This window comes from Gorilla gorilla, chromosome 6 (assembly GCF_029281585.2).
Source record: "Gorilla gorilla gorilla isolate KB3781 chromosome 6, NHGRI_mGorGor1-v2.1_pri, whole genome shotgun sequence".
NCBI classification, from domain to species: domain Eukaryota; kingdom Metazoa; phylum Chordata; class Mammalia; order Primates; family Hominidae; genus Gorilla; species Gorilla gorilla.
Genome location: NC_073230.2, coordinates 140,068,456 through 140,089,219, shown reverse-complemented (window position 1 = coordinate 140,089,219; position 20,764 = coordinate 140,068,456). Strand labels below are relative to the sequence as shown.

The 20,764-nt window shown below is 42.7% G+C and overlaps 1 long non-coding RNA gene across 5 annotated transcripts in view; it reads left to right on the top strand.

Moving 5' to 3' along the window:
- LOC101134595 (uncharacterized) overlaps positions 1 to 20,764 on the top strand; it is a 228,163-nt gene that overhangs the window by 105,411 nt on the left and 101,988 nt on the right. For all 5 annotated transcript variants that reach the window (XR_008681281.2, XR_008681282.2, XR_008681283.2 and 2 more), the window contains one exon: positions 20,313 to 20,369. This is a non-coding gene — a long non-coding RNA (uncharacterized lncRNA). The remainder of the gene's footprint in view (positions 1 to 20,312; positions 20,370 to 20,764) is intronic.

Below are 20,764 nucleotides of genomic sequence, written 5' to 3'. Positions count from 1 at the left end.
ATTCAAATATAGGCCAGGTGTGGTAGTTCATGTGTGTAATTCTAGTACTTTGGGAGGCTGAGGTAGGTGGATCATTTGAGGTTAGGAGTTCAAGACCATCCTGACCAATGTGGTGAAACATCGTCTCTACTAAAAATACAAAAATTAGCTGGGCATGGTGGTATGCGCCTGTAATCCCAGCTACTCGGGAGGCTGAGGCAGGAGAATTGCATGAACCTGAGAGGCGGAGGTTGCAGTAAGCCAAGATCACGCCACTGCACTCCAGCCTGGGCAACAGAGCGAGACTCTGTCTCAGCAACAACAACAAAAAATTAAATATAATAGAAGCTCTCTCATCAAGTATGAGTAAACCATTGAAAAAAATATGTGCAATGTTTTGTACTCCAGCCTGGGCAACAGAGCGGGACTCTGTCTCAACAACAGCAACAAAAAATTAAAAATAATATAAAGAAGCTCTCTCATATTGTGTATATACAGATTTTTCTAAGTAATTTGAAGTAGATAGGGAATAAGAGGATCAAGTATGAGTAAACCATTGAAAAAATAATGGAATGTTTTGTGCTTGTTGCGCATTGTATCGTCCAAATTCAAGTGTGGACTTTAATCTCCAGTCTACAGTCCGTCCATAAGGTTAATCTCAGTGATTCCAGTTGGCATAAAAATCTACCGCTCACACTAGTAAACTAACAAGTTTGCCCTTCTTCTCCCACCTGCAAATGCCACCCCCAATTCTTACACTGTTTAAATAGGAAATTGGGAAGCATTTATTCTTTTCCCAGGTTCAGCAATCCCATTTTGACTGTAAACTAAAGTTAGAAAGAAGAGTTTCGTGGTATATCCTCTGACAGACTAGATTGCTGGTCCTATCAATTACTAGCTGTATAAGCTTAGGTAGGTCATTTTCCAGAGAATTCTGTTTACTTATCAGTGTTACTAGGCTAGTAAGACCTGTTTCCCTAGAAAACATAGATTCTTAACCTGGCGTTCATAGATGGTCTTCCTTAAAACTACATATATAAAGCTAAGAATGGTGGTGCACATCTATAGTCCCAGCTACTTGGGAGGCTGAAGTGGGAGTATTGCTTGAGCCCAAGAGTTCAAGATGAGCCTGGACAACATAGCCAGACCCTATCTCTTAAAAAAAACAAAAAATAAAAATAAATTTAAAAAAATATGTAGTTATGTGTTTCTGGGACCATTATCTTTTTTTTTTTTTTTTTTTGGATTCTCAGAGGGAATTCTCCCCTGCTCCCCCCAAATTAAGAATCTCTGCCTTAGAAGTTAGTGTGCATTTGATAAGCCATAATAGATAGAAAATGCTGTACTAATGTAAAATGCAGCATTATTTCAAGTAGATTATAATGACTCCCTACTTAGACCATTTAATGTTCTCTTAAGTATGAGCTTATCTTTTGTAGGTCATAAACAGAAAGTAGAAAAAAAATCTACAAAACAATTTAAAAATCTAAATAAACCTAGACTTATTTGAAGTCTCTTGCATTCTAAGGCAGATACCGTTTCCTAGTTGTTTGGATTGTCTATTACTATATAACACACCACCCTAAAACTTAGCACATTCATACAACTATCATTTTATTTGCTCATTAGTCTGTGAGTTGGCTAGGGCTCAGGTGGATGGTTCTTCTGCTGGTCTCTCTGATTATCTAGAGTGGTTACAGTAAGATAGTGACTGGGGCTGAAATATCCAAGACAGTTCACATGTCCAGCACCTTAATGGGGATAGTGGAGAGGTTTTGACCTCTCTATCTACATGGCTTGCTTAGTCTTTTTAATAGGGCAGCTGAATATCACTAGATATTCTGAGAGATACTTTTATTGGACGTGTCTCACCTAGTATGCAAGCATTCATGAAGCTTCTGCTTGCATCATGCTTTCTAATGTCCCACTGGTCCAGTCCAGAGTTGGTGTGGGAGGGCACGACCATGGGTGTGATCACCAGTAGGCATGATTCCTTGGGGACACCAAGATAATATGCCACATTACCATATAGGAGTGACTCATTAATATTTTTATTGAATGGGATACTTCAGTTTTCAGTGTAGTATAGTTCACAAGTCTTCACTTTGATAAAGCTACTTTTTTTTTTTTTTGAGACAGAGTCTTACCCTGTCACCCAGGCTGGAGTACAATGGTGTGATCTCGGCTCACTGCAACCTCTGCCTCCTGGGTTCAAGTGATTCTTCTGCCTCAGCCTCCTGAGTAGCTGAGACTACAGGTGTGCATCACCACACCTGGCTAATTTTTGTGTTTTTAGTAGAGATGGGGTTACATTATGTTGGCCAGGCTGGTCTCAAACTCCTGACCTCAGGGGATCTGCCCACCACGGCCTCCCAAAGTGCTGGGATTACAGGTGTGAGCCACTGCACCTGGCCGATAAAGCTACTTTTTAAAGTAAATGTGCACTCAAGTACTCCCTTTATTGTTTGTGGTAATATTTATTTATTTAGATAATCCAGTTGTCCTCTTTTGGTGTCCCCAGTTCATACACACCTAAACATAACTTAAAATTTGTTTGGAATTTGAAAGTACAGAATTTTCCTATAATTGAGACTTTTTAAACTTTTGTGGTTGGAGAAGGTATTCTATTTTTGTTAAATATCTGTAAGTTTTATCTAAATAGTAAACCCTAAGTATTCTTCCCCTTTACTTACAGCCACCCTGGGAATCTGAGACTAGAGAAAATAAAGTTTGTCTCTTGTTCTAAGGAGGGTCTGGTTTAGAAATCTGATTTAGACATAGAAAAATTGCAAGAAGCTTGAGGTGATTGGAAGATACGATTTTGTTATCAAAGTATGTTTCTGTTTTATAGATTTTATTCATCTACAACTCCTTATTAATATATTTAAGAAGTCATTAACCCACCATTGATTACTTGATATAAAAGGAGAAATGGTGGTAAAAGGTGAAATAGAATTTCTAATTTTTTTTTTTTTAGTTTAGGATTTTTTTTAAAATTCTAAGAGTTTCTGTCATTTGGGGACAATCAGAAACAAAAAAATAAAAATAAAGCATTGATGGTACTAATATATATCAAGGAAATTATTGCCTGTGACACAGCTTATGTGGAGTCAGTGTTTTATAGATTGATGAACATCAGCTCATTTTTCCAGGGAGAGTAATAGCCGGTCTCTTCCTTGGAAATATTTAAGGAACATTTAGTTTATAAGAAAGCTCTGATAGATGATTGAAATCACAGAACAGAAAACTGATCACACTTAAGCACAGTGCATCTGCATTTACTTAAGTAAGGTACTGAAGTGCAGTGCTTCTCAAACTTTACCATGCATGGAGAACCCTGGGGCATCTTGTTAAAAGATTCTGATTTAGTGGCTCTGGGATGGAGCCCTGAGGCTCTGCATTTCCCAGAAGCTCCTACACAGTGGGAGTGCTGTTCGCTTACCAGCAAGTCTTTAGTATAGGTAACCCTGCTGAAGTCTTTGTCCTAGGCAAGAAGCCCACAAGAATCCCCTCACCCATTGGGATGTTGTGGCCTTTCACTTTTGGCATTCACCTCTAGCAGTACAAGTAGGAATCCTTTTAGGATCTTTTCACACATGCTCAAGTCATTCATCTCACAACTAGAAAATATATCTTAATTTCAAACCATTTTTGGGGGGATGTGGCATTAAGTTCATTTGTATAAATCTGACATTTGTTAATAGCTGTAATTTGAAAATGAAAAAGTTCTTTGGCTTACATCAAATAGATTAGTCCCTCAGAGATTCTTTGTCAAGGCCCCCCCATCTGGATATAACAGGACTCTTGTTTCTATCAGATTGTCCACTAAAAACCGAGGTATGTGGAGGGCCAGCATTGTTCACCAGCGTAACTGGCTGGTTGCCTGAGTTACTGCCAGTACTTCATCTGAACGAGGACACCTAGAAGTATGACCATCCTTCTTTTACTCAGGTGGATTCATTTCTTTAGAAATTTGTTTCTTGTATCTGGTTTAAACATATCTCTGGAGGTACTGAAGACTGACCCGCTGTCAAAAAAACAAAATGCCACAAAATTAGCTTAAAGATCTAATTGGCTTTTATTTGCTGTTCTAAAGTACAGCAACAACTCATTCTATAAAATACAGTGGGTGTTACGATGAGCCGAGCAGAGGAGGTTGGTTTTATAGGCAGAAAAGGGCTGAAGAAAACAGTGAACAAAAAGTTATTCGTCATTTCAAAGTTGTTTTCCTTACAAAGGTTAAAGCAGAGGGGACTTCCTTATCATGCCAGCTAAAACTGGCCTTTTTGGAGATTTGGCTCTTATCTCTCTCTCTCTCCTGATTTCTTGGAACAACTTAGTTTTGACTTGGTGGCTTGGGATTTCAGCCTGAGCGACTCCATTTTGGTTTGGTCTCTGGGGCCTAATGCAGGAGCTCAGTCCAAACCACTGGACTACTATAAATTTTATTTACCACTGCATTTTTAAAAATACAGAATCTTCACCGTAGAGTCTTTTCTCCTAACTTTAATAGAGGGAAGCCATTGTAAATACAAACCCTTGGTCTAGAGCCCATCCAAATAGTCCTTCCAAAAACCAAAAACTTTTTAATTAGAAAATATTTTTAATTGAAAAACTACATACTGAACTCCACCTGAGAAGACACTACTGGTAATCTATAGTTGGTGGAACTCATGCTTGAACAAGTTTGCTCACACAGAGGCAGCATGGGCAACAGGAGTGAGGGCTTTGGAGTCAGACAGACTTGGCTTTGAATCCTTGCTCTGCTGTTACTAGCTGCGTGACCTTAGGCTAAACCTGATTTAAATCATTTTTCTGAATCAAATCGAATCTGATGAGGGTTCCCGCTTTTCAGAGTGTGTGGGAAACCCACTCTCGTTGTTGGGATCCCTCCCTCCGCCAGAGGGGAAGAGGGACTCCTGACCCCCCTCTATTTGTGGTTGCTCTGTTCATGTCCCTGGCCCAGTCCCCTGGCGTCCTCTCAGAAGGGAACCTCTGTTAGTGCTTTGCGGGGGGTTTCTGCAGAGTGCCCCCAAGCCTGTGTTCACTGAGGTCTCCACTCTGACAACACTTTCATCTGGAATCCTGCCTCCTGCAGGTGTGTGAGTGGGTCAGGGCTTTTCTCTTCATGGGACCCTAATCCCTTCCCCTCCCAGTTTTGGGGAAACCAACCCCAGGGATTGAGTCACTTCCAGCTGTGTTCCCACAGGCCCACAACCTTCACACTTGCAGCTCTGGGCTTCAGCACCTAATTCCTTCAGTCTCTGCCTTCAAAACACAAAGGTCTCAGGTTAGTCTACCTCATACCTGGGGAATGTTCCTCTTTTTTTCTAAAACCACAACAAAAATCTGTTTATAACTACAACCAATATTTATTGTGTGCTTACTACTTGGAGTCAGGCACTATTGTAGAAGACAGTTAAGTGTCTTCAATTCAATTTACTTAACAATCCTTATGGGTATAAACAGGAATAATATATTCACACATACTGTATTATTCCTGTTTATAAGGAAATTGGGGCTCATAAGATTGGATCAGGAGCCTACAGCTAGTGAGTGGAAGAATCTGAATTTGAACTTAGATCTCTTTATTTAGTAAACCATGGAAACCTGGCTACTGAGTTCTCACTTTGCCAACAACCTGTTTCATCTTGTGTATATTTCTTGTTTCTTAAATATATTTCCCTTATCTGAAAAAATCAGCATAGAGTAGTTGCATTTCAGAGTATCTTTCTGTCTGAAAAATCCGTGATTCTGCTCAACTGCTGTTTTACTTCCATATTTTTAAGCAAGGAAACTGCTTTTAAACTGTAAAGAGTTCAGAACTGCAGAGGCCCCTGGGAAGTGTAGCTCAGTGTGGGAGGAGATATTCAGTGACTACTGTTAAAAATTAGTGGTTCTGCAGTGAGAACACATGGACACAGGGGAGGGGAATAACATACTCTGGGGGTGGGGGAGAGAGCATCAGGAAAAAGATCTAATGCATGTGGGGCTCAATGTCTAGGTGATGGGTTGATAGGCGTAGCAAATCACCATGGCACACGTTTACCTATGTAACCAACCTGCATCTCTTGCACGTGTATCCCAGAACTTTAAATTAAATTTTAAAAATATTAATGGTTCTCAGCCGGGCGCGGTGGCTCACACCTGTAATCCCAGCACTTTGGGAGGCCGAGGCCGGCAGATCATGAGGTCGTCAAGAGATCGAGACCATCCTGGTCAACATGATGAAACCCCATCTCTATTAAAAATACAAAAATTAGCCAGGCGTGGCGGTGCACGCCTGTAGTCCCAGCTACTTGGGAGGCTGAGGCAGGAGAATCACTTGAACCCGGGAGGCAGAGGTTGCAGTGAGCCGAGATCGCACCACTGCTCTCCGGCCTGGCAACAGAGCAAGACTCCATCTCAAATATATATATATAATTTTTCTCAAACTCTCGGGTGTGCTGAAAGGAGCATGCAAATATTGAAAAACCCTGATGCTGACTTTGAGAAATCATGCAGAATAGGGGCCGAATGCAAGAAAAATCATCTTTGTCCAAATTTTAAATAAAGTGAGATTCTAGAAGCCACACTGATGCTCTGGCTATTGATTGTCAGTGAAATTTTAAGACAGAGTTAAATAAACTCTATGAATGTGGTATTAGATTAGTGGTTTCTTTTGTTTCTTTCTTTCTTTTTTTTTTTTTTTTTTTTTTTTGCCTAAGTTTAGATTCTTACCTTTGTACCTATTACAAGGAAATTACTGAGGAAAATGGTCCAGGAACACGTGTATGAAAACATCTTCTCCACGTGTCTTGCAGTCATTCTACAGACTGATGTTTAAGGAACATTAAGAGAAGTTTTCAAACTTTTGGGAAGCAGTGAATCCTTTCATTAACTGAAATCTTACATGAAACTCTACCATGTAAAACAGATAAAGTGCTATCTTACTAGGATAAACTCTTTGAAGTTTACGTTCATGAAGTTTATTTACCGCCGTGTCAGTAAGAACAATGAGGCTGTTACGAAGACAGAAAACATTTTAAGTCAGGTGTTGTTAACTTATCATGGCTATATTCACATCATCTTCTTTCTTTAATAAAATTGTATACTTTGCTTTAAATGCAGGATATTTTTAAAGTCTGTTTTTATAGAAAATTGTTTGCAAACTGTAACAGAGTTTTTGGTTTGGTTTAAATACCTTGCCTTAGGATCCCAGGATACATTTTAGTTCAGCTCGTGGACGGTAGGGAGTATTTGTTTCAAAGCTGTAAGAGAAACCCTGTAACTGAACTTAGGAAACAGTTGCTCACATTCCTTATCATAAATCTAGTCATACAGGAAACATCTAATTCTTAGAATAAATATTTACTCTCTCTCAAGTGGGATATTATCACAAAGGACTTTATGGTGCCATGAAAGCAAGGCCGTACAGATGGCCCTGAGCCTTGCCTGGCATTTAATCGAAGCCCACGCTAGGGTGTGGTTTTGTATTCATGTGCTTGCTTGAACAACTTTAGGAGAGCAGACTCTGCAGGCAGGTATTTCTCACAGGGCCGAGCTGGGGCTGCAGCTTCCCTCACCAATGTCACACTTAGGAGAAGTTCACATGTGAGCAAGCACAGAGCGGGCAGAGCAGCCTCCTGTGAGGGCTGCGAGGTTGCCCGGCCTGGCCAGGTTTATTGGCACACATCACATTCATGGGCAGAGATCTGCAGTGCGTGAAAAGTTTGCATATAAACCATTTCAGGTTGTTTTCTTAAATTAAAGCTTAAAAAATATCCAAAACATATTTGAACATCAGAAACAGATGTTTGTGGTATCCTTGGAGCACTTCCACAGGAGTCTTTTAAAAAACAGCCTGATTTTTACTAGATGCTTGGTTTACATTGGGAAGAATGTGTGGTTCCCTGTGGAATACAGGGAAGAAGTTAGGGACAAGTTGGTAGTGCACATGAGAAAAATAACTACAGTTCAGAAAATGAATTGTGTACAAGAAGAAAGAACAAAGTACCTTTGAGTACAAACTGGGGAGTGACCTCTTCTGGCCAGAAAGCCAGGGAACATTTCCTGGAAAAGAAGGCATTTGGGGAGGACTTTGAGTACACAGAGGACTTGGATAGGAGACTGTTGGGAGAAAAGGTGATGTCCTAGGGCACGTTACCTATTGGGAGAGTATAATTTTAGGGGGAGATTACATAGACATCACTTCCTTCTTAAGCCATTTATTACCTTCTTCATTAGGTATATTAGCTCTACTGCATATGCATTTTAAAATATAATCTTTAAAAAGACCATTCTCTACATATACAACTTAAACATGCCTGAGGTCTCTTTCAGCTGTGACTATCTGGCAGAGATTTACTTGTTCACATTTAGACTTTTAATGTGATAATTTTGCCTAACTTGGCTGCCCCTGTGATACCTACGTGTGTCATAGGTTTGCCCTAAACCTAGCATCTGCAGGAATGACAGCCATTCATTCATTCGTTTGTTCACCCACGCTGGCAATATTGAGCACTTATTTATGTGCCAGGTCCTGGAGAGTTCCAGGTACCCAGCAGGGAACAAGTCAGAACTGGACAGGTGAATCAGATGCCTGGAAACCACCTGAAGTTCTTATCATTAAACTGTATTTAGAAAGATAACAATGCAACTTTTCCTACAAAGCGATAACAGCATAAAGTGAACGCCTCCCAAAAGCTTGTACATTTTAACAGGATCAAAGCTTTGCCTAGAACTGCTTCTAATCAGGCTCTGTGTGAGAGTGAATTGTGGTTTGAGCCTTGGGACTTTTCCAGCCCTCCTAAAATTATATGGCTTTTTAAGCAGCAGGGTTGGTACTGTCTCATCTGTACTTTGAGGTTGAGACTGGCTCTGATAGTATTCCTTTCAAGAAAGTAGCTTAAATAAAACTCTACCGCACTGGGAAAATTAATTAGATATACCATGACTGAAACAAGCTCTTTTGAGGGACAGGACGGCAGAGCACAGAGAGGGAGTATAGCAGAGTGGGAATGCACAAACTATCTGGGTGCACCACCCGGCTGTTGGTCCTTGGGTGAGTCACTTAACCTCTTCATGCATCTGTAAAATAAGCAGGACAATAATATTAGTATCCCCCTCAAAGGATTCTTGTGAGGGTCAAATAAGTCAATATATACAGAGCATTTAGAATTGTGCCTGCTTTAGAGTAAGCATTATAATTAGCTATTATTTCTTTGAGCTATGCATTTGTCCAGTGTGTCAATTTTCTGAGAATATATAGTAGATACAAGAATGGTTGGGAAGCTAGATCAAATGAGAGTGGTTAATTTCTCCTTCCCCTTCTTGTCACTCCCTACCCTCCTGCCCCATAGACCCCAAAGTTATTTGTTTCGTAAGGCTATAACATCATATTTGAATGTATGACCTTGAAAAATCCTGATTAAGTAGTTCTGGGCAAAGCTCTAATGGTTGGAAAATAAATCAGGCCTCCCACACATACCTGCTCAGCCAAGAATTTGTTTGCCCCAGAAACCGTGGGTGGGCGGGAATGGAAGCAGGCACACGCCCAGGCTCTGCGAACTCTCTGTTCTCGCTACAGACTGTGTTGTCACCCTTCTCCTGCAGCTCGCCAGTGCTTTCTGGGCATTTCTTTGCATTCTCAATTCTAGACAAACATTTTCATGTTAAAAAACACGTTTTCTCTCTTTTCCCCAACTCCAAGAACTGCCGCTGCTCCCCTGTTCATTTTCCACAGTTTGGCTTCTCATTCGCCCCTTCGTATTGCACTTAGGTACATTTCTGCCAAGCCCAGAGGGCAACATACAGTGGTGAACAGTAGGGTTCCCTACATGGTTCCTGAGTTTCGAGATCTTTGGCAAGGCTCTCTAGAAGTCCATGAGTTTCTATTGATTCTCGTAGCCAGGAATAGAGGCCTCTTGCCTTCGCACTGGGCCAGAGCTTGAGCCCCTCCCAGTTCTGGAGGCCAGGAGTGACTGCAGGGCATCTCCCGTCTGCATCCTGGGGGAATTTGTGGGAGTGTTTCAATGCAGGGGTTCTAAGAGGTGCTTGTGTGCCTCTTCCTGTGAAGCAAGCCACATTGGGCCTTGTAGGTCTGTTTGACACTTAGTTATTGGTTCCTGGCTTGTTCAGCATTTTTCTTGTTAGCCTGGTAAACATTGAATCCTGTTGTCCTAGTTAAGTCCCCTCCTTGGGGCAGGTGTGTGTTTCTTTTGTCTGTAGAACGGGTGAGTGTGGGGCCTCTCCTGTGGAAGGTGGCGTGGGATAGGGTGGAAAGAAGGCTCTGCAGGTCGGAAAGCTCCCCTGGGCAGAGCTGAGCTTAGAAAGTTTAACAAGCACTCTGAGCCCTGTCTCATTACCATCAGTTACTGTTTCCCCAGGGGCCACTCTAAAGGTGAACGTGAAACTGTGGGCACTGAGTGAGCTCTCAAGAGTTTTCTTTTTCCTCTCTCTTCTTCCCAGGTTATGAACTCCAGGCTTATTGTGGGGATAGTGAGTGTTGGGTAAATCTTTTTTTTTTTTTTTTTTTTTTTTTTTAAGACAAGGTCTCGCTCTGTCGCCCAGGCTGGAGTGCAGGGGTATGATCTTGGTTCACTGCAGCTTTCACCTCCTGGGCTCAAGCCATCCTCCTCCCTCACCCTCCCAGGTAGTTAGGACTAAAGGCATGTGTCACCACACCTGGCTAATTTTTTATTTTTTGTAGAGGCAGGGGTCTTTCTATGTTGCAGGCTGGTCTCAACTCCTAGGCTCAAGTGACCCTCCTGCCTTGGCCTCCCAAAGTGCTGGGATTACAGGTGTGAATTCTTTCTAATAAGTTAACCAGGCTTCAAAATGGGGCCTAGGATTTGGCGGCCTTTGCCCTATACTCAGAATCCGGATGATTCTTCCTAAGAAACAGCATCCTTCTCCCTCATGGCTGAGGAATCTTGGAGGCAGCAAGAATTTAGTTTGAATTTTGCCATTTTATTTCCCCTCTAATTTGTTCAAATATAAGAAAGAACTGGCAAAACAAGCAAAGAAGATTTTATTTTGAAAATTAGACCCTATGTACAAACAGCCTCAAATCAAGAGTAGCCGCCAGACATCTTATTTCTCAGCATGTTTGCTTTTGTTCCTGCTGCAGCCATCCTGGTTGGGTGATACATGAATATTTTTCAATTGGAAGTAGATTCATATTCTGTATCATGGAACACAGGCCACTTCTTACTGCCACTTTAAAACTTGTCAGATGAGGCTGGGTGTGGTGGCTCACGCCTGTAATCCCAGCACTTTGGGAAGCCGAGGTGGGTAGATCACTTGAGGTCAGGAGTTGGAGACCAGCCTGGCCAATATGGCAAAACCCCGTCTCTCCTAAAAATACACATACACAAAAAATTAGCAGAGCATGGTGGCGCATACCTGTAATCCCAGCTACTCGGGAGACGGAGGTGGGAGAATCACTTGAACCCGGGAAGCAGAGGTTGCAGTGAGCCAAGATTGCACCCCTGCACTCCAGCCTGGGCAACAGAACGAGACTCCGCCTCAAAAAAAAAAAAAAAAAAGAAAAGAAAATGGGCTAGGGCCACGCACGGTGGCTCATGCCTGTAATCCCAGCACTTTGGGAGGCCGAGGCAGGAGGATTGCCTGAGCCCAGGAGTTTGAGACCAGCCTGGCCAACATGGTAAAACCTCCTCTCTGCTAAAAATACAAAAAAAAGAAAAAAAAATTAGCCGAGCATGGTGGCATGTGCCTGTAGTCCTAGCTACTTGGGAGGCTGAGGCAGGAGAATCGTTTGAACCTGGGAGGCGGAGGTTGCAGTGAGCCGAGATCGCACCACTGCAACTCCAGCCTGGGTGACAGAACGAGACTACATCTCAAAAACAAACAAACAAAAAAAAAGTGTCAGATGAAGTCAATATGCAATCTGTGCTTGGCCAATTTGCTGCACCATCCTGCCTTTTTTCCATTTTATAAATACAGCATTTTATAGGAAAGATCTGCTAAAATCAGTTTTAAGATCTGATTTATGAATTGATGTCAGACCACAAGATGTCTGCTAATGTTTCTAAAACTATATCTTGAAGCTATTTTTTTTTTTAAGTCTCATGAAATAAAGACCTTCCTTCACTCCTCCTAGACTATGGTGCTCTCATGCTAGAGAAGGTCCACCATGTTTCTCTCTGTAGTAACACAACGAAACGGGGCTGGCAGTTCACACGCACATGACCCTGCCACCCACGGTGTGGAGGCTGCAGGCTCCTTCTTTAGGCCTTGCCCCTACGGCAGCCCGGGTTGGCCTTGGTGTCCAAAGAGTCCAGAAACCATTCTGTTGTCCCTCAGGGCAGTAGTCCAGGATAGAAAGTGGGACTAAAGGAACCAGGCTGCTGGGGAGGTGAGTTTGGCAGTGTGCTGATAGGCCCCACGTTGGGGAAGAATGGGGAGACAGCAAGGATGGCCGGGATGTGCCGGTACTGACTCGGTGCGGTGCCCTATGCAGCAGCAGAGCCCAGCTCTGTGGCTCGGGTGTTGGTTCCGTTGTCAGAGGGAAGGGTGCTGATGTGCCTGATGGTGATCATTCTGAATAGTAATGAGCGTTGTTAGCAATGGCTCTGTAGTTCCCAGATGTATTCGCCTACGTGTCACGCCCCTGAGAAGCCCTAGTCAAATGGCCCTTGATGGAAGTGACCACAGAGCCCAAACATGTCATGTCTTGAAGTAGGTTGTTGCCTTGGGTGTTAGAGTGTGAGAAAATGAACAAATGGTAAAATAAAACTTCCCAGCCATCTCGGTGGCTCACGCCTGTAATCCCAGCACTTTGGGAGGCCAAGGCGAGTGGATCACCTGAGGTTGGGAGTTCAAGACCAGCCTGAGCAACATGGAGAAACCCCATCTCTACTAAAAACACAAAATTAGCCGGGCGTGATGGAGAATCACTTGAACCCAGGAGGTGGAGGTTGCAGTGAGCCGAGATTACACCACTACACTCCAGTCTGGGCAACAAGAGTGAAACTCCGTCTAAAATCAATCAATCAATCAATCTTCCCTTATTGGTACTAATTAGTAATTAAGGTAAAGTCTTGTCTGAATTAGGGAAAGTTTGGAGACTCACTTCACTTTCCGGTATTCAGCATTCTAACATAAAGGCTTATAAAGTGTTGCTGGGTAGTTTTGCCAGTAGAGGCCCCTGTGCTTCTTTTAATGATACAGAGTTATTCCAAACTGCAGTGAAATGCTGTGGACACATTTTCTGCAGGCGTCTCAGTAACTTTGAAAGATGGTTTTTAATATAAAAACTTAGACTTTATTTACACTGCTAAATACTGACATATATATGAGTAAAAGCAAAATATTGGGACTGTTTCTAAACAGCTAAATAACAATAAATGGATTGTAAACATACATAAAATAGCCTTAATGAAGGCCACAGTAATTCATGTCTGTGTAGAATAAGTTCATTCAAATCAACATTCCTCTCAGTATCAGAGTTCCTTCTATAGTATGCATAGCAGATGATAATTTAGGCATCGTCATCTCTCTCTTTACCCACCTCCCCTCTTCTTCCTTCCTCCCATCATCCAGTGCGTGCTGTATCCAGGTCACTATGGTCAGCACTGAGGATACACAGGGAAATAGTATGTGGTCCTGCCCTGAGAGACCTGACAGTCTAGATATTTACAGCAGAGGGAGATGGTGCAGGGGAGAAGTACGCTGAGCGGGTGAGAAGCAGGCTAGCCACTCTGCTTGGAGGAGAGAGAGCACAAGATTCACAGAGGAGGTTGGGTTTTCAAGTTTGCAGGGATGGCCCAGAAATGAAAAGCGTTGTAGGCACAGCCCATGTGATGCTTGCAGTCGTGAAGCTGTCTGGGGAGTGGCATCCGGCTTGGCATGTTTACAGTGTACAGTACTGGAGAGGAACAGGGTGGCAGGTGGAGACTATCTCAGGAATGATGGGAGCTCCTTACTTTGCAAAAAGAAAAGTTCTGTGTCCGAGAAGTGTATTTTGTTAGAAAGTATGTGTGTATCACGCAACACAGGCCACTTCTTACTGCCACTTTAAAACCTGTCAGATGACGTGGGGCACAGTAGCTCACGCCTGTAATCCCAGCACTTGGGGAGGCCAGGGCGGGCGGATCACCTCAGGTCAGCAGTTCGAAACCAGCCTGGTCAACGTGGTGAAACCCATCTCCACTAAAAATACAAAAATTAGCCAGGCTTGGTGGCATGCCCCTGTAATACCAGCTACTTGGGAGGCTGAGGCAGGAAAATCACTTGAACCCAGGAGGTGGAGGTTGCAGTGAGCTGAGATCGCGACACTGCACTCCAGTCCAGGTGACAGGGCAAGACTCCATCTCAAAAAGAAAAACAACAACAACAACAAAGGAAGGTATTTTCTTATATTGTGCCCAAGTCCATCTCCGTTTCCTTTTATTATTATTATTTGAGATGGAGTCTCTCTCTGTTACCAGGCTGGAGTGCGGTGGCACAATCTCAGCTCACTGCAACCTCTGCCCTCCACGTTCAAGTGATTCTTCTGCCTCAGCCTCCCAAGTAGCTTGGACTACAGGCACCTGCCACCACGCCCAGCTAATGTTTGTATTTTTAGTCGAGACGGGGTTTCGCCATGTTGGCCAGGCTGGTCTCAAACTCCTGACCTCAGGTCATCCGCCTGCCTCGGCTTTCCAAAGTGCTGGGATTACAGGTGACAGCCACTGTGCCCAGCCTCTCCTTTTCTATTTTACCTTTGGGTTCAAGCCACAGGAGCCACACAGAATGAGTAGGCCTGCTCTCTGCCACATGCCTTTGTATGTAGGTGGGGTTATGCTTCTTCAAATCTTGCCCCAAGCTGTGTATACCTTTGTTTTTCCTCCTTAATAGATGTTGGCTAATAGTTTTTTTTCTTTACACAACTCAATGGTAATTCTTGTTGGTCCTTTCAGAGTCTATAAACAATTGATTGTGATCTCCCTGATTTATCTTATAGATCTCCAAGCAGTTGTTGCCACTATAGCCTCTTGTCTGTTGGCTTCCTTTCTGCCGGGTCCCTCCCTCTGTGGTTTTACAGGATTCCCAAGGTATAAGAACAATCATGGGTGTTAGACCAGCCTCTCTTTTGCTTACTGACTTACATTTAGCCTTTTTTCACTACACTTCTTCTTTTGGTCATCTTAGGATTTCAGAGAAACAAAAAAAGTAGGTCATGCTCACATTTATGCTGGGGATCCTTTTGTTTTGTTTTGTTTTGTTTTGTTTTGTTTTTGAGACAGAGTCTCACTCTGTTGCCCAGGCTGGAGTGCAGTGGCACAATCAGGGCTCACTGCAGCCTCCATCTCCCAGGCTCAGGTGATCCTTTGCTGGGGGTCCTTGTCATAGAGAAGCAGTATTTTTTTTTTTTTAAAACCTCATCACTATTATCTTTTATACTTCAGAAGCAAACTAAGAAAGAAACACATGTCTGGAAAATGTTAATAAAAATGAATTAGGATGAATTAAAATAGCTCAGAAGAGTTGAGAGATGTACATTATAGCACAGGCAATATTGTCATAAGAGTTATCTATATAAGAATCTGCTTTTTAACAGGACTTGCAAGCAGCTCATGTGCATCTCGGAGTTTGAAAAGCTCTGCTCTAGTGGACAACTGATGCTCCCCGAGTCACCATGAGTGACTGATCTGTTGGTAGCTCTGTTCGAGAGAAGCTAAACAAATATGCCATATCAGCCATAAGAGTCAAATGTTGAGAATCACAGTTTAATTTTGTTTGCAGCTACAGACCAGGCCAAGTCATCATGTTTGACTAAACAGCAATGTTCTGATTAGGGGAGGACGTGGCTCTGTCTCCCAAACAGATGAGATTCTTGGTGGCTTGATGACAGCATGAAGAGCTGCTCCCCTACCCTGGAGTAGGATGGTTTCCATGACGACAGTTCTGCGCACTGAGCTTCCCCTTTTTTTTTTAATCCCCATGTTAATCAACAATGCAGACACTAAAAAGGGTACTTTATTTCATTTTTTAAGAATTTCACCATATCTAAATTTTACTTTACATTATGTTATCATCATGGGTGTCTCTGAGAGAAAGTCTTTGTGCAGAAAAGTGTGGTTTTGTGAGTGATGGGCCAAACATTTCTTCATTAATCTCAAACTGGCACAGCTGAAAGATTTCAGGGTTAGACCATACTGACCTAAGCTTGGTTTTAAGAATACAGTACTTCTGTTTGGTGTTTGTCCTGCTGTATATCAATAGATCTTCAATGGAAAACCTTTTGTTACATAGAGTCATTAACTACCATGGTCATGTGTATAGAATGATCTTTCTCCTCACCTAGGGAAGAAGTTTTTTATTTTCACAGATTTAAAATGCTAATATATGGTGGTGACAGTATAAGAAGCACTTGTATGTTAAGTTCTTTTATAATGTGATGCAAAGGTTTGGTTTGCTTGACCTTTTGCACTCTATAATGATCATCTATTGTTTTTGTTTTTGTTTTTTGTTTTTTTTTTTTTTGACGGAGTCTGGCTCTGTTGCCCAGGCTGGAGTGCAGTGGCACAATCTCAGCTCATTGCAGCCTCTGCCTCCGGGGTTCAAGCAATTCTTCCACCTCAGCCTCCTGAGCAGCTGGGATTACAGAGGCACACCACCACGTCCGGCTAATTTTTGCATTTTTAGTTGAAACAGGGTTTCACCATGTTGGCCAGGCTGGTCTCGAGCTCCTGACCTCAGGTGATTCACCTGCCTCAGCCTCCCAAAGTCCTGGGATTACAGGCGTGAGCCAACACACCCAGCCTGATCATCTATTACTTCTGTAGCAGATTAAAACCCACTAAATTTTCTTTTGTAAAAGTACTAATTAAAACAAAAAACATGGTTAGTGAGAAGAGCATTAAGATCACTAAGATCAGCCCTTAGGGAAGTGAGAGTTAGCTCCAGGGCCTTCGCTTCAAGCTCTGTGAAGACCCCAACAACTCTGTGGAAGCACCTGTGCTGCTGCACCTAGTCCAAGCCCTTGTCCTCTCGTATCTGCATTGTCCCAGCAGCCTGGTCACTGGCCTAGCTGCCTCCTTGCCTTCTTTTCAGTTTATTCTCAACACAGTCAGATCATGTCCCTGCCTCTCTCCAGCATTCCACAGGGCAGGGTGCGGCATGCATCACCTCAGTTGCATTCCATGGCTCTCAGAATCAAAGCCAACAGTCTTTAGTGCTGGACTATGAAACCCCTCACTCACCTCTATGATCTCACCTCCTATTACTGTTCCCTCATGTGCCCCAAGAGAGGCCATGCTTCAGCCTCAGGCCCTTTGCACTTGCTGGTCCCTCTGTCTGGAACTGTCCTTCCGGAGATGTCTGCATGGTTCTCCACATTCTTCAGATCTTTGCTCATATGGCAATTTCTCAGGGAGGCTTTCCTTGAACACCCTATTTAAATGTTGACTCCCACCTCCCACCCCCAACACACACACATTCTCTGTCACCCTCTCTTGCTTTACTTTTCTTCATACCATGTATTGTCATCTGATGGGTTTTATCTTTTACTTTAGTATTTATGGTCAGTCTCCTTCCAGAATGTTATCTCCTTGAAAAGGCCTTTTGTCTTGTTCAGTGCCTATCCACACCACCTAGAACGAGGTGCACACTATTTGCAGTGCACACTATTTTGAAAGGATGAATGAAATTGACCCTCTGTAACCCCATAACTAGATATGAATTTAGAGCCAAATGTATTATGGGGTTTCTTCCCACCAGTTTTATTCTCATCCCTATCACATAAGAAGACTGAAATGTTAGAACATCTTGTAAAAATTAACCACAGCTGTGAGCCATTTAAAACACTCTACGCAGTGAGTTAGGAAATGCCCATTAATTGTTGGTTTGTTAGGTAAATGGGAGAGCACCACACTCAGTGCACACCAGGTCTCCTGTGTGCCAAGCATGCACGGCAGGCCCTGGCGATCGGAGGAGGGGCAGGGAGTGGGGCCTCCTTCTAGGATCTTCACACTGCCTTGCTGTTGACCCCCTGGTTGTGGTGGCATCCCGCAGCAAACCCAGGATCTCACGCACCCTCCTCTGAGAGCCACTGCTTCGGTCTGTGTGTGTATGTGTATCCACTCGCCAGGGTTGTTTCATCAAGGACTTCCTTTGGCTGAAATTTGTTTTCCTTTTTGTTTCCAGTGTTTCTTAGTAACCCACTGCCGTGAGTCTTCTCTGCTGGGTTGCTACCCAAATGTGTCTTGAACTTTGTGCTATTTCTTTTTTAATATCTGAAGATTTATTTTGGCCATGGAAGTGTAGGAAACAAAAATTTACATAAGTGAATGTAGACAATGCCCATCTAATTACTGGTGACCCAGGGGTGGGGGTGCACAATGTGGGGGATGGAGCCCCTTCAGCAGAGCCCCGTGTCTGTCTGGCAGAATTATCTCTGTTTTTGGCAATGGATGCAATAGATTCTGAAAGCCCGAAGCCACCATTCATTCAAGAACATATCTGTTGAGTAGTCACTACCGGGGAACACGCTAATAAAATGAGCTCAGTGTCTACCCTCATGGAGCTTCTTATAGTCTAGTGAGAGAGAGAGAGATCTAAATTAAATAACTGCATAATGTGTAGTTACGTGTAGTTACAAACTGTTCAAGTGCTCTGGTGGAGAAGGTCAAGGTGTCCTGGGAGCTTAGCATAGGGGAATGTGTCCCTATGTAGGTGAGGATGTACAGGTTCCTGGGTAGGCATGTATATCGGGGGAGGGAGGGCAGAATATGTGCATTAATTTTCAAGGAGAGAAAATAAGATGTGCAAAATCTCTGAGGTGTTGAGGGATCTTGTTTATTCATAGGAGTGAAAGGAGACCAGCGTGGCTGAAGTGAGAGGATGACAAGGGAGAGTGGTGCATGGAGGGGGCAGGGCCCCAGCAGGGCCAAGAGTCGTCCCCTGTGTTTATCATAGACCAATGCAGAGCATAAAGCGGGGGTATAGGTAGGGCTGAGCCACAGTCTGTTTTCTATTTTAAAAGGTTTCTTTTGTGCCAGGCATGGTGGCTCATACCTGTAGCCTAGCATCTCGGGAGGCTGAGGCAGGAGGATCACTTGAGGCCAGGAGTTCCAAGCCAGCCTGGGCAACATAGCAAGACCTTGTCTCTACAAAAAATAAAAAATGAGTGGGCATGGTAGTGCACACCTGTACATTATCTCAGCAACTTGGGAGGCTGAGGTGGGAAGATCGCTTGAGCCCTGGAGTTTGAGGCTATAGTGAGCTATGATTGTAGTACTGTACTCCAGCCTGGCTGACAGAGTGAGACCCTGTCTCCAAAACAAACAAACAAACAAAGGGTTTACTCTGGACACATTGTGCATAATGAATTGGAAGGGAGAAAGTGTGGAGGCTGGGAAAACAGCAAGAAGTGTTTTGTATTTGTCCAGGAGAAAGAACAATGGCAGCTTGGACGAGGATGGTGGTGGAGAAGGTAGGATAATGCTTGGCTAGAGAGATCATTTTGGAGGCCATTGGCATCTAGGTGGTGACTGCTCCGATATGCTCACTGAGCAATCTGCCGTGAATTTGGCCTAATCTTTGCCTGCCTGTGAGGTGCCTATGCCTTGGATTTACTGGCTTCCAAACTGGATAGAGCAAGTGTCCAGGATATCTGACAATTACATTTTTCACTATAAGTGAATACTTCACCATTTTGGCTTTATTAGTCTCTTGTGAGCTTTGTTAGCATGAATCGGTATTAATCAACATGATCATCTCTGGCACCTTAGTGAGAGAGACTTTTGGAGCCAGAGATTTCAGGGACAGAACCTAGACACTCATGAGTTCCCAAAGGTAAATGTCACCTGCCAGAGATGATGAACAATTACCTTTTCTGGGGAATAACCTCTTTTTTTTAACAAATGCTTTCCGTTATCATTTTTAAAAAATTTTCAGTAAATCTTTAAAATCAAATCCACCAATTGTTTCTATCTTTAGAACAGCAATTATTTCACCTAGTGAGGAAACGTACTGCCCACCTGAAAAAGAACTGCAGAGGGAGTGTGGTTTGAAAAGTCATATCAAATGTAGAAGGATTCAAAGTCCAGAAGAGTCTTACTCTAATTTGTTTCCCTGTGCATCTAACTTTTTATTGTGTCACCTTAATTTCTTTTGAAGCCACAAGTTATTTGTTTTTCAAATCTCTTGTTATCTGTGTATGTAGTAATTATGTCTTCTTAAGATTCTATTTAGGAACTCAGTAAAATTAGGCAGCTGAAATAATTGGCTAAAGTTCAGTGAAGCCCTTTTGGCACTCTGAGTTTGGAAAATAGCAAATAATAATGTAAAACATTTTGTGTGCATTTGTACCTACTCACTAACGATATTCTTCTCCTATTTTGCAGGAGGAAAATGGAAGAAACGGAGATACTTTTAGTGAAACAGAATAAACCACTGAACAGGTAACTGAGATTAGTAGTTCTGTATACATTTATTAAATAAGTTAATATTTGTAAAGGCCTAGAACAGTACATAGCACATAGTAAATAGTATGTAGGTGTTTGCTGTTATTAAGTTATTTTAAATATACGTAAGCCCCAAATAAACCAATTATACAAACCAAAAATACCCAACAAAAGCAAACTCTCCTCCTAAAGCAAGTGTGAACATCATTGGTAAGTTCTGACATGGCCTCTGTATAATCTGTTGTCCTGGCTCTGAGAAACGTAACTTAAAACCTCTTTGAAACGTCTTAATCTTTGAGCACCCTAAGTCCTTGAGCACCCATTCATTTTTGTCTTTGACCTTCTAAGTGTCAGATTGGTTTCCAGTTTGAAACCAAACAAACTTCCTTGAA